The sequence below is a fragment of the Pygocentrus nattereri genome, chromosome 1 (genome assembly GCF_015220715.1).
Source record: "Pygocentrus nattereri isolate fPygNat1 chromosome 1, fPygNat1.pri, whole genome shotgun sequence".
Classification (NCBI taxonomy): Eukaryota; Metazoa; Chordata; class Actinopteri; order Characiformes; family Serrasalmidae; genus Pygocentrus; species Pygocentrus nattereri.
In genome coordinates, this window is record NC_051211.1 from 37,916,201 (window position 1) to 37,922,595 (window position 6,395).

A 6,395-nucleotide genomic window follows, 5' to 3' on the forward strand; every position below is an offset into this window, starting at 1 on the left:
GAGTGAGTGTGTGTGAAGGTATATGTCTGTGTGTTTGTCCTGTGATGGACTGCCGGCCTGTCCAAGGTGTTTCCAGCCATCCGCCCAGTGAGCACTGGGATAGGCTGCAGCACCCTCCATGACCAGGAGGATGAGCCACTTAGATGGTGAGTGAGCGAGTGATTGCATTATACAAAGCCTCCCGCAACTCGCTTGAAAGCCGTTTGAAAGCCAGCCGCAACAGATGTGTTCCTCATGCAGTGGAAAACGAAGAACCTCAATATATGCATACATTTGAAAGGTTTAATTGTGAATTTCACAAGTTGACCCATAGATATGGCTGTACACTCATAACTCTTGCAATGCACTCAACTGAACTGTGCAACTGTTTGTAGCAGTACTAGGGCTACTCTTAGTGTCTCCAATAAGACTATAACAGTCATTTCGACCAAAGTAGTTTACAAAACTATAACAAATTGCTGATAGCAAATTAGTTTCTTAATTCAATTTCATGGGATGCTGCCACTCACAAATCTCACAGGCTACTCATATGAGGCTCAAGTAAACATATGGGCATATGGGTAAAACTGATTACTCTGGTCGCAAATATTTAATTAAAACCAGCATATGACTTATATCGTGTCACTGTCCAAAAAAATTAAAAAACATAATTTAAACATAGTAGCTGTCCTTTATGTTGTGTGACAGTTTCATGATGAATAGACCAGTAAAAATGCTCCATGCTACAATTAGGTACAATAATGCTCTTCATCATTCACTTAGTACAGGTAATAATTAATGCAGCTATAACAGTTATTGTCGGCTCTGAAAACATGGCTGTACACTCATAGCTATCGCAATGCACTCAGTTGAAAAAGATCCCTTCACTGCACTAAGCTCCTGTTTGTGTGTCAACATAGCACACTGCAAGCATTCCTAGTGGGTGACTGATGCATAATGAAAACACATTTGCAACCATCTCAACTCAAGCAAGATTTATGGTACAGCCAATCAAAATTTGATAATGGGCTGCATCACATGCTATCATTTCAACTGATTTTCAATCAAATTGTTATAGACAAGACATGCTGCTCTGGACTAATGTTGCCTATTTGTTTGTGATGAGTTGACTTGACCAGCGACAGTCCTCTGAATGAATGGTACAGCCTATAAGACTCAACATGGCATTACAGGAAGCCTCAACTCTTAATAAAAAGAACAAGTTGCTTTTTTGAGAAAGGCATAAGCCAGCCCACCCTTCCACCCATGCCTTGTTGTGGAGATAAGTACATGATAGCCAGAAAAACCTGGAAAAACTCAAAAAGCTTTTGGGGTATTTGAGCCAATGCTACATCATGACATCATTGGCTTTCATCTGTGATTTTGAATATTTCTTTTAAATGTTAATGTGCTTTCAGTGTTGAATTTAAGAGTCTCTCCTTATTCAAAGAGATAGTAGCCTGATCTTGTGTGAATGAAAATAACTGCCCAGGAGCGTTGCTAAAGACAGGCTGCTTGTGCCAGTTTGTTTGGCTTTTTTAAACCTGCTGTATCGTAATTTTCCTCGACAATCAATTTAATTCAGCTCAGTATGAAGAAACTAAGGTTATGACATCAGGAAAGACTATTAACTTTACTGGTGACAGAGAAGATGTGGAAATGGCACTTGGCACAACAAGAATAAAGGAGAATGACAAGTTCTTCATATGCAATAGTTTGTCGTTACAAACTAATATCAGAAAAATCCAAACTATAGTTTTCTCTGAGGTTCTTTATGGATGTGAAATCTGGACAATAAAGAAGTGAGACCGGAAAAACATAGATGCTTCTGTACTTTAGTGTTAGCAAGGACTTTTGTGAGTGTCTTGGATGGCAAAGAAAACTAACAAATGAATCCTTGACCTAAGCACCTCTCACTCAAAACCCAGATGACCAAAACTTATTTTGACCTATTGTGAGAAGAACCAATCCATTGGAAAATGCTTGGAATTGTTGACTTGATGGAAACAGCAAGTCGTTTTTGGTTGGCTAGCATGATTGCAAACCTGTAGCAAACCTGTAGCAGGGCCTGATTTAATGTAATCCAAACGGACACTGTGAAGTCACCATTTCTCATCTCAGCTTTTCCTTAAGCTTCGCTCTCCGGCACGGCCTAATCACTTTAAGTCTTCCACGTCATAAAAACTAATTAAAACAAGGAGGCACAGTTGTAATATGTTCTTTTTAGCATGTAGGATGTGCAGTTCCTGTGATCTACGTGCATAATAACACCACAAGCGTACAGTACATGCATAACTGCCCCACAAATCAGGTCTTGTTGTTTGCACAATAGTCACTCATCATATCACAACTGCCTTCGCCGGGGGGTGCACGATGAAGACATTCCTTCCATTTTAACAGCACAATAAACATCTCCCCTCCCTTTCACTCCATGATTACTGCTTTGCATTTGACCCTGTTATTACATCTGGAGGGGGGTTAGTTGTTGCTTCTCTCCATGCCATTGTTTATAGAGAATACTTCCAAGAGTAGGAAACATTTGTTCTTATTTACAATAATGAGCCCACAATGAGCTACAGTATGCCCTTGTGATTGATTTGTGATTCGTTCCTCGAGCTGTACTGTACACAGCTTCTAAAGGAGCCCTTCCGCAAGACATGTACAAAGATGCATGTTCTGTCTGTCTTTTACAAGATTAACTATCTTTGACTTATTAACCCTTCACTGGCTATAATCGGATTTGCTATTTGCATAGAAAAAAGTTTTCTATATAAGTGGAGCTAAACAACACTGATAAATGGACCAATCCCATTTCCTATTTTTACCCGAACCCTTATTTTTCTTCCTCTATGAAACGGGACAACCCTCAAATAATAAGAATATTACATCATTAACTATTAGCGGTGCTCTGTAGGCCACCCTGCCAGTGTTCATTGAGAGCAGAGGAGGGTAAAGTTCAGCAACTTCGCTGCTGGGCTTTAGTTAAATGTAGCGAATCATATGCCTTTAAAGAGGAGGGGATGGCCAGTTATTTATTATTGCCCAAATCTAATTCTTCTGTAAGATGAAGCTTAAGTCAACTATTTGCCAGCGTCTTGTTTGAATTTTCCTGTTCCACCTTAAAAGGTACAGCAGTTACATTCTGGCACCTCAGGCATCAGAAATGCTGCACCATTTAAGGTAGAACAGGACATTTAGCTGGCTAGCAATGGAGACATCAGCATACTACTAGCGATTTTTTATGCTTGTTATGAAAAAAAGGACCATAATACACTGAAATAACAAACTAAGATGATACAATGGTTATTGTATTTTTTCTGAGGGAAAATACATTTGTGGGTTTCTTTGGTTGCATCCATCTTGCCGGTTTTTCTTTTCTCTTTCTCATAACACAGTTTGGAGTGAGCCTCTGAAACACCTTCATTGGAAGGGCCATATAGCCCTAACACTTCACACTACTCCTCTATCTTAACTAAAAATGGGGCACCCTAGCTTTATTCTTGAACACAGAAAGTGGAGAGCTAAGGGCTAAGTGGTAGGGGCACAGGGTGAAATGGGACTGGGCCAATGTGTTAAAATGAGAGGGCTGATAAGCATCAAGCTGGTACTCATTTTACACTTCATACATAGAGATTTAATGGAACAAAACTCACAACATCAAGGTGAAAAAAAAACTTCCCAAGATTCTCCTGGCTTTTTATTTTCTCTAGAAAATGTCTAGAAAAACACCTAGTGTTCCCCAGGCCCTGTTCCTTCTGTGTAATTGTTGGCCCTATATTCCTAGGGTTCGATATTCCTTCATTGGAATTTTCATGAGAAGTAGCTTTGCTCCCGTGTTGTTTTCTCAAAATGAAAAGAAGAGTAATGCCCTTGCTTCTGGTATACATACAAACGCACAAATTCTGGTGTTATATGTTCAGTAAATAAAATCTGAAGATGTCTTGAAGATGTGCATGCTGCTTCCCAATAAATTCCCTTGTTAAAACACACTTTGACTAAACATTTCAACAAGAATGGGAATCTACTCAGTGATATGCAGCATGTTTTTTTTTTTATTTGAACTTCACTTTAACCTCTTTTACTACATTGCAAAACTTGCTAATGATGAAATCTTTGAGCGCATCCTCCTTTAGAACATTTATCGTAAGATGCCTTGTCAGATTGCCCTAGTCATTTCCCTTTTGTTGTGTTATCTAATGTCATTTAAAGTGTGTTCCTTTGTTCTCCTTTAACTTGCTAGTTAGCACCCTAAGGGCTAAACAACTAACCCCTACAAACACAGAGCAGTGCATCACATTTAAACCAAACGTTCTCAAAATGGTTTGAGTTGCAAAGTTTGCTTAGCTAGATAATTAGCTCACTAAGGCTAGGCTAGCCAAGTTCAAGTACTTTAAAAAATCTTTGTTCCCTGTATGACCTATGATGATCTCATGATGTTAAACATGACCTTTGGAACTGTTTCATATCACATAAAGACCTGAACATAGAACCCTGAGAACATAGAGCCCTGGGAACACAAAAAGTATGTTCTCAAAAAGATTAAGCTAGTTAGCTGACATAACAGATGATTGGCATTTGTCTGTTTATCCTATAAATGTTTTATTGGTGTACATTTCAAGCCACATCCCATCTACTATTAATTTCTGTGGTCTCATTCTGGTTTTAATTTGATGCAGTAATGTTATGTAGATGCATCAAATTAAAACCATACTGTTTTGATGCATACTGTTGTGTAGTGGCAGAGAAATTGAACTGTGCTGGGAGTCACCAAGTGGTGGCATGTTTACCTTTCTCAAAAATAATGTTTTTTGAATCCTGCATGATGCTGAACAGCCAGTGAGTGGTGGCCTTTGGAAGTAGCTGCTATTGTGTACAGCATAGTGCAGATCCATATTAATTACTGCTCACTTGCAGCTGATTGAAACAAGCAGAGACATTCTAAACTTTCAATCCACACCACATGTGTTTTACATAAAAGAGTGAGATGCAATTATGATATGGTTAGACATTATTGTTGTGCATACAGTGTTGAAAAAAGACAATCACACGTTTTCTGACATCAAATCTAATGGAAAAAAGTGCAGATTTGTCGTTAGACCTGTCGATACACAATGCAAATGTCATTTGTGTAACTCACTGCAATTTAATATGTAATAACAGAAAAACATCTAATATTATAGCAAAACAAAAGCAATAACTTTAAGCTTTTAAGGGTTAATATGGCCATATGCATACTGTATCTCTGCTTGCATAAATCTTCTCTCTTTCTATGATTTCTTCCTCTCTAATACATGTGCATATATTTGTTGTCGTCTTAGGAGGGCTTCTTACTACAGGATGCACAGAGCTCTCACTCTTGACATGATAATCAATCCAGCGACTTCCTTACTGCACTTTGCAACAGTCAAGATTCAGATTCACAAGTGCAAAAATCTGAGCACATGTAATCTTTTTTTTAGCATGCTTCAGTTTTCAGACTGAAATCATGGGAAATTTCCAAGAGAAAGTGTCTGAATATTTAGCAGAGTAGCTCTGGTGTCTACACAGCAGGTTAAACTGAACCTCGTCGCAGTGCATGGCAACTTCTCTGTCCGCGAGACAGGCTGACATCATCTGATGTGTCACGCTTACGTGTGTGCCGTTGGCCTGTTGCTAACATATCATTAGCGTTTCTCTTTACACTCTGTTTGTGTGAGCCTGTGTTTTGTTGGAAAGCCTGGCAACAGCAGTGAAGCAAGTCAGAGCAGAAGTCTTTATGACCTGACTTGTCACTCTCCCTTTCATACCCCGTCTCCCACCTTTTTTCTGTTTGCATCATATACACACTGTGCTCCATCTGCTTCCATTGGCAAGAACAATGTGCTCCTCTACCTCCATCCAAAAACCAGGTGAGCCATGCCCGAGCAGAAAAGAAACATCCTGAGAGAAGGTGAAGAGAAAGACTCAAACAACAGCAAGAAGCAACATGAATGTGCATGTGTGAAATATAAGAATGCTGTGTGCATTTTTGTTTGTTTTGTTGTATTTGTGGTATGTTTGTTTTGAACTTCCCCTGCTGACCAGGGAGTAGAGACTTTGTATCAAGATAGTGGAGTTTGACTTGGCTGTGTGCAGGGACACCTTGTAGTGCAGTAACAGAGTTTGTCCCGACCGTGACCTGGGAACGCAGAGTTTGACTAGGCCAGGCATGTCAAACCGGGGGACTACCAGGGCAAAGTGCTGCAGAGATTAGTGTTTACCTTTATCTACCACTCTGAATTCAGTTCATGAAGTCCTTGCTTCTTAGCCGATGAGCTGAATTAGGTGTGTTTAATGAGGCAGCGTGCTGAAGTATGCAGTGCTTTGGCCCGCAAGGACCGGAGCTTGACACATGTGGACTAGGCCATGAGCCGGGACACTTTTCAGTGCACACGGAG